General features: G+C 45.3%; 1 long non-coding RNA gene across 2 annotated transcripts; it reads right to left on the bottom strand.

Annotated features, from left to right (window-relative positions):
• Positions 1-6064: 6064 nt before the first annotated feature.
• Positions 6065-9593, bottom strand: LOC115166987 (uncharacterized). 2 transcript variants are annotated; one of them, XR_003870419.1, is made up of 5 exons: positions 9485-9593; positions 8811-8842; positions 8481-8581; positions 8268-8333; positions 6065-6690 (listed from the first exon to the last, which is right to left on the bottom strand). It is a non-coding gene; the product is annotated as an uncharacterized LOC115166987 (long non-coding RNA). The 2 variants fall into 2 exon arrangements; XR_003870420.1 differs by lacking the exon at positions 8268-8333.
• Between the last annotated feature and the right edge of the window lie 406 nt (positions 9594-9999).

Below are 9999 nucleotides of genomic sequence, written 5' to 3'. Positions count from 1 at the left end.
GACGTGGCATGCATCAACCAATGGTTGTGTGCCACGTCTGAGCAGAGGAACATGACCATTGGCTTGATCATTTGTTGACAAGTTGAACCGCGTGTGCTAGCCCAGGAATAGTTCAAATACGTGGAATACCTGGGGGGTCGCCTAGGAGATGTTTGAAAACCTCTGCATTAGTCCACATGTAACATTTGGGTCTACCGCAGGAGAAACCAACATCTTGACCATTAGACCAAGAGGAAATTCACTATTGGCACTAGAACCGACTGATTTTGAAGTCGCAGGTGGGGCTACCCATCACGTGGCCATGAGCAACCATGACCGACTCAAGTCCGCTACAATCACCCCTTTGATCTCCTGCCCCACGACAGATCGGGCCCCACGTTGGGGATAAGAACTGTTAGACCAAGAGGAAATCCCCCATTAGCCTGAAGGCTGAAATAGATTTTGATGTCGCAGTCAGGGGCTACCCATCATGTGACCTTGAGCAATCATGACCGACTCGTGTCCTCTACACATACGCCGTAGCAAACGTTTCGCAACGGAAAAGAAAAACAAGTATTTTTTATTGGACAACTTGAGGTAGTCTCTCCCTGTTTCAATATTATACAATCAGTCCTCTTCCGTTTGGTGCCTAATGAAACTTGACAGGTTATTTGGCCTAAATACTGTGTGTAATGAACAGTTACATCCTTGTCTTCCTTCTCCTCTGACTTTTTAAATTCTTCCTACTAGCATTTCCCAGTTATAGCCCATTATACACACAATTGAGACAAACAATCATGCATGCACACATTCACTGAACTTGCACTTTGGAATTGCATCATGGATCAGTGGTCATCATATGGGTGGACACACCTTTCTTTTCGTTCCTTGATTTTCTTTGAAGCTGGGATTTGGTACCAGTACCTCTTCTGGGGTGAATTTCTTGGGTTTGCAGCTTCTTTTGCTGAATGGAGTACAGGGACACCATTCGTGGTGTTCGCTGGCTTCATTTCCTGTAATTGATGTTGGGATGCATTTCAATTTAGTAATGACTTAAACAGGTTTATAATTGATCAAAAACTTAGCACAGTGGTATCTTCAGCTAGATAGCTAGCTAGCTCCGATAAGGCTGGAGGTCTGGGGAAGAATGCTAGTTAGGTGCCCAAGGAAACTTCAGGTGCACATGGGCGGGGAATTTACAATACTACAGTAATGTGACTGCATAAAAAGTAATCTCAGAACCTGGAAACATATCTCACATGAGCGCTAGCAGAGACGAAGATGGGGCATCACTAGCTTCTATAACCACAAAGTTACAATATCTGCCCATTTCTACAATTTATCTTCTTAAAATGTGATTTTAAAGCTAACCATGGACTGCTAACCTCATACCTAACCTTAAAATTATGACGGAAAGCACATTTTTGTAGCCAATTTTGACTGTGGCTGTGGAATCTGACTGGAATCCAACTTTGTGAATAAAGAAGCTAGTGGAAACCACGGATGGGCGAATAGACGGTCGTCAGTAGTTACTACAGCCACAAAGTTATAAAGGTCAATTCACCATCATTTCAGGTCATTTAATTCTTATAAACAAAACACATATGAATAAGATTTTCGGCTACAGAAGTGCTATTTCTTATCGATCTCTACAGTTTAATCCAAAAACAAATGTGAAATGACGTAAACTAATACTGAGTTACTGGCTAACTGCACTGGCTAGCATAGCTAAGGAACTAGCTACGGTCGCTGCGCACATGACGTCGATGAACCACCAAAGGCAACCCCCATTTCTGTTAAATTGAGTAAAGGGCAGGTAGATGGTTTTTCGTGCCCAAAGTCGACCTTTAAAATCTTATTTTAAACCTAACATTAGCAGCAATGCTAACCTTAAATTAATAACAAAAAGCGAATAATTATTTTCATACATTTTTACGATATTGCCAATTCTGACTGTGCTATCTAGTGGAAACCCAAATAGTCAGCGATAGATTATCTTTGGCGCTAATCAGCTGCTTCTCGATGTCTGTTGAGGAGAGACAAATTAGATAAGACAACGGATGCTGGTCCCAGGTCTCGTTTTGGTGGTTATGGTACATTAGTCATTGCAACCTACCATTTCATTGATCTCCACTGTTCCATTGCAACTCCACGAGGTGAGATCTTGCATGGAGCCCCAGGCTGAGGGAGATTGAAGTTCTTTTGTGTTTCTTCCATTTGCGAATAATCGCACCAACTGTTGTCACCTTCTCACCAAGCTGCTTGGCGATGGTCTTGTAGCCCATTCCAGCCTTGTGTAGGTCTACAATCATGTCCCTGACATCCTTGGAGAGCTCTTTGGTCTTGGCCATGGTGGAGAGTTTGGAATCTAATTGATTGATTGCTTCTGTGGACAGGTGTCTTTTATACAGGTAACAAGCTGAGATTAGGAGCACTCCCTTTAAGAGTGTGCTCCTAATCTCAGCTCATTACCTGTATAAAAGACACCTGGGAGCCAGAAATCTTTCTGATTGAGAGGGGGTCAAATACTTATTTACCTCATTAAAATGCAAATCAATTTCTAACATTTTTGACATGCGTTTTTCTGGATTTTTGTTATTCTGTCTCTCACTGTTCAAATAAACCTACCATTAAAATTATAGACTGATCATTTCTTTGTCAGTGGGCAAATGTACAAAATCAGCAGGGGATCAAATACTTTTTTCCCCCACTGTACTTCTGCTGCAGTGTACAAGTTCATTAGTTACCAGCCTCAGAAATCAGCAATTAACTGCACATCAGATTGCAGCCCAAATAAACAGATACTTCACAGAGTTCAAGTAACTGTCACGCCCTGACCAGGGGAACTCTGCTATTTTGGTCAGGGTGTGGTATTTCTATGGTTTATTTTCTATGTTTTGTTATAGCCTTTCTTTGTGGTTTATTTCTATGTTGGGCTCGGGGTGATTTCCAATCAGACAGCTGTCGCTAGTTATGTGTGATTGGGAATCACATTTAAGTTCCTTTCCCCCCACGATGTTTGTGGGTTGTTGTCTCTTTGTTTTGAGCACGTAACGTATCGACAGTTTCTTGAGTTTTGTGTACATGTTTATTTCCAGTGTGTTGAATAAACATGTGTTCGCTCCCAGCTGCGTTTTGGTCCGCTTCCTCGTTACCAGGCGACGAACGTTACAGAACAACCCACCAAACCAGGACCAAGCAGCAGAGGAACGAGGAGTTGAGTAAACTCGAGAGGCCTCCCCAAGAATTTTTTGGGGGGGGCACAAGGGGAGTTTTGTGGGGCAAGTTTGGAGCCCCAGGCCAAATCCCCGGACTGCTTTTCGGAGGCCAGTTAATGGACAGGGCTTATGCTTCGGGGTAATGGGTGTTATGGCGAGGCCAAGTGTTTTTAGGCCAGTACGCGCTATACCAGCGCCCCGCAGTTACCAGGGGGTAGCAGGCATTCAGCCAGAAAGGGCGATGCCAGGGTTAAGCTCGAGACCGCCAGTAAGCCTCCATGGTCCTATATATCCGGTACCAGCACCACGCACGAGGCTTCAAGTGCGTGAACCCAGCCTCGCCAGTCAACAGTCGTCGGAGCTGCCCGCCAGTCAACAGTCGTCGGAGCTGCCCGCCAGTCAACAGTCGTCGGAGCTGCCCGCCAGTCAACAGTCGTCGGAGCTGCCCGCCAGTCAACAGTCGTCGGAGCTGCCCGCCAGTCAACAGTCGTCGGAGCTGCCCGCCAGTCAACAGTCGTCGGAGCTGCCCGCCAGTCAACAGTCGTCGGAGCTGCCCGCCAGTCAACAGTCGTCGGAGCTGCCCGCCAGTCAACAGTCGCCGGAGTGGCCAGACTGCGCTGAACTGCCGGAGTGGCCAGACTGCGCTGAACTGCCGGAGTGGCCAGACTGCGCTGAACTGCCGGAGTGGCCAGACTGCGCTGAACTGCCGGAGTGGCCAGACTGCGCTGAACTGCCGGAGTGGCCAGACTGCGCTGAACTGCCGGAGTGGCCAGACTGCGCTGAACTGCCGGAGGGGCCAGACTGCCCAGACTGTCCCGAGCTGCCAGACGTCTCCAGTCCTGTCCGGCCAGTCCCTGCTCCCCGCACCAGGTTGGTTGTGCGTGTCCACAGTCCTGTCCGGCCCATCCCTGCTCCCCGCACCAGGTTGGTTGTGCGTGTCCACAGTCCTGTCCGGCCCATCCCTGCTCCCCGCACCAAGCCAGTGGTGCGTGTCCCCAGTCCAGTCCGGCCCGTCCCTGCTCCCCGCACCAAGCCAGTGGTGCGTGTCCCCAGTCCGGCCCGTCCCTGCTCCCCGCACCAGGTTAGTGGTGCGTGTCCCCAGTCCTGTCCGGCCCATTCCTACTCCCCGCACCAAGCCAGTGGTGCGTGTCCCCAGTCCAGTCCGGCCCGTCCCTGCTCCCCGCACCAAGCCAGTGGTGCGTGTCCCCAGTCCAGTCCGGCCCATCCCTGCTCCCCGCACCAGGTTGGTGGTGCGTGTCCCCAGGCCAGTCCGGCCCGTCCCTGCTCCCCGCACCAGGCTGGTGGTGCGTGTCCCCGGTCCTGTCCGGCCCGTCCCTGTTCCCCGCACCAGGCCCACGGCGCGTGTCCACAGTCCGGCACGGCCTGTGTCCGGTCCACCGGTGACCAGTCCTGTTCCGGTCGGCGGCTCCGCTCCGGAGCCTGAGCATGCCGCTCCACCGTGGTCCAGTCCGGGCTAGAGGGGTAGGGCTAGGGTGGAGGCAGGGGGAGAAACACGCCCGGGGCCAGAGCCTCCACCCGAGGGTGAGGCGCCCACCCGGGTCCCCCCCCTAATAGACTTTAGGTTGGTGTGCCGGGAGTACGCACCATTGGAGGGGGGGTACTGTCACGCCATGACCAGGGGAACTCTGCTATTTTGGTCAGGGTGTGGTATTTCTATGGTTTATTTTCTATGTTTTGTTATAGCCTTTCTTTGTGGTTTATTTCTATGTTGGGCTGGGGGTGATTTCCAATCAGACAGCTGTCGCTAGTTATGTGTGATTGGGAATCACATTTAAGTTCCTTTCCCCCCACGATGTTTGTGGGTTGTTGTCTCTTTGTTTTGAGCACGTAACGTATCGACATTTTCTTGAGTTTTGTGTACATGTTTATTTCCAGTGTGTTGAATAAACATGTGTTCGCTCCCAGCTGCGTTTTGGTCCGCTTCCTCGTTACCAGGCGACGATCGTTACAGTAACAGACACATCTCAACATCAACTGTTCAGAGGAGACTGCGTGGATCAGGCCTTTATGGTCAAATTGCTGCAAAGAAACCACTACTAAAGTACATCAATAAGAAGAGAGTTGCTTGGGCCAAGAAACACGAGCAATAGACATTAGACTGGTGGAAATCTGTCCTTTGGTCTGACAACTCCAAATTTGAGATTTTTGTTTCCAACCGCTGTGTCTTTGTGAGACGCAGAGTAGGTGAATGGATGATCTCCTCATGTGTGGTTCCCACTGTGAAGCATGGAGGATGAGGTGTGGGGTGCTTTGCTGGTGACACTGTCTGTGATTTATTTAGAATTCAAGGCACACTTAACCAGCATGGCTACCACAGCATTCTGCAGCGATATGCCATCCCATCTGGTTTGCGCTTAGTGGGAATTTGTTTTTCAACAGGACAATGACCCAAAACACACCTCCAGGCTGTGTAAGGGCTATTTGACCAAGAAGGAGGGTGATGGAGGTCTGCATCAGATGACCTGGCCTCCACAATCACCCGACCTCAACCCAATTGAGATGGTTTGGGATGAGTTGGACCGCAGAGTGAAGAAAAAGCACCCAACATGTGCTCAGCATATGTGGGAACTTCTTCAAGACTGTTGGAAAAGCATTCCAGATGATTACCTCACGAAGCTGGTTGAGAGAATGCCAAGAGTGTGCAAAGCTGTTATCAAGGCAAAGGGTTGCTACTTTGAAGAATCTAAAATATATTTTGATTTGTTTAACACTTATTTTGGTTACTATATTATTCCATATGTGTTATTTCATAGTTTTTATTGTTATTCTACAATGTAGAAAATAGTACAAAGAAAGTATGAGTAAGTGTGTCCAAACTTTTGACTGGTACTGTATATATATATATCTTTTTTTTTTTTTACAAAACCACAAAACTACATGCAAAAAAAGTAACCCTCAGCAGCATCAGTCTAAAATACACAAAATATGCCTAGTACAAACCTCTAAAGAAAATAACACTAACCAAAATGTAAAATCAAGAGAAGCTAAAATATTGGTGATGCTTTTGTGACAGTAGGCAACTACAGTACTAACTAGGATCTCTTACACACTCAAAACCAGAGCAATATGTTGCTACATAAGCACACGATTCAAAGACTCTCACTACCCAGTCATTGCCTACTAACTAACCATGACCAGCCACATACTATATACAGTACAAACCTTCATAATACGATCAAGTTATAATTAATTTAAAATAAGTAACTTGGAAAATGTAAAACTCACATTGTAACAGTATAACTACAGTTCTTAAAAACATGTCCATGCAAATAACACGGAGATGCTCACTCCTGTCCTCTGAATGAGAAAATGTATCCTGTTTTTCCTGAGTTCTCATACTGTAGCTGAAGACTCTGACTGTGGCGTTCTCTTCTTCTCTTCTGAGTTCCCGTTACATCACACCGGGGGGAGAGGATAAGAGGAGCAGGCTGCCAGTCCACACATGTTCCTCCCTCGTTCTATTAGGAAATATCTGAGGAGGAAATACAAAATATATTTTGTAAGCTATACCAAACAAATATAAACACAACATACAACATTTTCAAAGATTCTAATGAGGATATTCAATCAACTTTAAATAAATTCATTAGGCCTTAATCTATGGATTTCACATGACTGGGAATACAGATATGCATCTGTAGGTCACAGATACCTAAAACAAAAAGTAGGGGTGTGGATCAGAAATCTGGTATCTGGTGTGACCAACATTTGCATCATGCAGCGCGACACATCTCATTCGCATAGAGTTGATCAGGCTGTTGATTGTGGCCTGTGGAATGTTGTCCCACTCCTCTCCAATGGCTGTGTGAAGTTGCTGGATATTGATGGGAACTGGAACACGCTGTCATACATGTCGATCCAGAGCATCCCAAACATGCTTAATTGGTGACATGTCTGGTGAGTATGCAGGCCATGGAAGAACTGGGACATTTTCCAGGAATTGTGTACAGATCCCTGCGACATGGGGTCATGCATTATCATGCTGAAACATGAGTTGATGGCGGCGGATGAATGGGCCTCAGGGTCTCGTCACGGTATTTCTGTGCATTCAAATTACCATTGATAAAATTAAATTGTATTTGTTGTCCTTAGCTTATGCCTGCCCATACCATAACCCCACCGCCACCATAGGGCACTCTGTTCACGTTGACATCAGCAAACCGCCCACACAATACCATACACGTGGTCTGCAGTTGTGTGGCAGGTTGGAAGTTCTGCCAAATTCTCTAAAACGATGTTGGAGGCGGTTTAGGATAGCGAAATGAACATTTAATTCTCTGGCAACAGCTCTGGACATTCCTGCAGTCAGCATGCCAATTGCACGCTCCCTCAAAACTATTACACTGAGCAAAAATACAAACGCATCTAGAGATCTAGAGATTCTGGGTTCGAGTCCAGGCTCTGTCGCAGCCGGCAGTGAACGGGAGACCCATGGGGCAGTGCACAGTTGGCCCAGCGTCGTCCGGGTTAGGGGAGGGTTTGGCCGGCAGGGATGTCCTTGTCCCATCGTGCACTAGCGACTCCTGTGGTGGGCCTGGGAGCAGTGCACGCTGACACGGTCACCAGGTGTTTGGTTTTTCCTCCGACACATTGGTGCAGCTGGCTTCCGGGTTAAGTGGGTATTGTGTCAAGAAGCAGTGCGGCTTGGTTAGGTTCTCACGGCTCTCAAACTTCACCTCTCCCGAGTCCGTACGGGAGTTGCAGTGATGAGACAAGACTGTAACTACCAATTGGATACCACGAAATTGGGGAGAATAAGGGGTTAAAAAAATTAAATAATAAATAAATAAACGCATCATGTAAAGTGTTGGTCCCATGTTTCATAAGATTAAGTAAAAAATCACAGAAATGTTCCATATGCACAAAATGCTTATTTTTCTCAAATTCTGTGCATCCCTATGGAATGCTTTTGACACCTTGTAGAGTCCATGCCCCGATGAATTGAGGCTGTTCTGAGGGCAAAACAGGGGGGGTGCAACTCAATATTAGGAAGGTGTTCTTAATGTTTTGTATACTCAGTATATTTAGCCTATGAAGGAAGCGTAGTACCTGAAATTTGATTCAGTCCTCTGGGAAAAGGAAAGTTACAACATGTCAGAAAACTGATTCAGTCCCCTGGGAAAAGGAAAGTTACAAGAGTTGTAAGATATCATACTTGTACGTATGTAAAGCTATATTATGAATACATTGGGAGTTAAGTTGTGACTGGGAAAACAGGAAGAAATTGACAAATAGTTTAAAATAAATAAATGCATAGCCTACTTGAGAATGTGTGCTTCCCTGCATTATGATAGTCGATTCTCCTCTTATGTGAAGATGTCCAGGCGATGGTAGTACTCCTCCAGATCATACACTTTATTATACTGTAATAACAAAAACAGGTATAGGCAGTCAGTCAACAAAAGATGACAGTCTCATACTGACAAGCAAATACATTTGAGGAAGGTCTTGGCCTACTGCTTTAGTTTCTTACAGGAAGGAACAAGATGACTGTGTACAGTAACTCTGGTATGTAGGCTGCTTTATGTCATCTGCTTTCCTAAAAAATAACACATGATGGATTTACATTACAGCTTTCACAGTTTCACATACCTGTAACATCCATTGTTTGAAGTGATATTCCTCTTTAAAAAAATACATTAAAAAAAGAATACAAACACAAACATGATCAGTTAGACCTATGATTTTGATGGTCACATTGTTACAAGTTTGAAACGTCACTTTTTTGTGCAATGGCAACATTGTAGGCTATAGCATGTGTCACTGTTGTTTCACTGCTGCATGTCTTAGGTTAGTCAGGCTGATTCAGGTAGTATGTAGATATGGTTAAAGTGACTATGCATATATGATGAACAGAGAGTAGCAGTAGCGTAAAAAGAGGGGTTGGTGGGTGGTGGGACACAATACAGATAGCCCGGTTAGCCAATGTGTGGGAGCACTGGTTGGTCGGCCCAATTGAGGTAGTATGTAAATGAATGTATAGTTAAAGTGACGGGTTAAAGTGAGGCTATTCATTTCGTTAGCCTAATGATGATCTTTGTTTTTTCATTAGGCTTATTAAATACAGTCTGGTCAACTGCCCAGATCAAGATCAGAAACATAATTTGTGAAGTTAACGGTCCACACAAAACCTGCTTTCATCTGCATTGCTCTGCATGGCTTGTTGCACTTGACTTTTAGTTTGTTTCTTCCTCCACACGTCGATGTGTGCGTCCAAATGGGATGCGGGATATCCACAACAAACAGATTAGGGGAGTTATGCTTACCTTCAGGTAAAAACAAGGTGTTAAATTGGCTAAATGCAAAAAATCAAGAATAAAAGCAACAGTATACAGCGCCATACTTCCGCGTGTTTTTCGCAACCAATGCATCACATGACTTGAGTTTCCTATCCATTTCATTCATGTGTCCTTGTGGCAGGGTCGGTTATCAAAGTTTTTATAAGTACCATAAAATGCCTAATTTCCCACCCCACATCAAAATAATTAACATCAAAGTCAATAAAATGTGCACTTACTGAGAAGATAAAAATACAATTGCAAGTATCACAGAATTATTAAAGGCCCAGTGCATTCAAAATGACCATTTAATGGACTACTATTACAGTCTGGTAATTAACTGTTACCCAATTATTTAATATTTATATAAAACGTCTATATCGGGCCTTTAAAATTGTAGATTAGAACTTTACACACCTTTATACACTGCCACACATTCATATTTTTCAGGCAGTTAAAATAAAGACTATTGTTATACAACTGTATTGATTATTCAAAATTCA

The sequence above is a fragment of the Salmo trutta genome, chromosome 29 (genome assembly GCF_901001165.1).
Source record: "Salmo trutta chromosome 29, fSalTru1.1, whole genome shotgun sequence".
Lineage (NCBI taxonomy): Eukaryota > Metazoa > Chordata > Actinopteri > Salmoniformes > Salmonidae > Salmo > Salmo trutta.
This window is presented reverse-complemented; position numbering and strand designations above follow the sequence as displayed.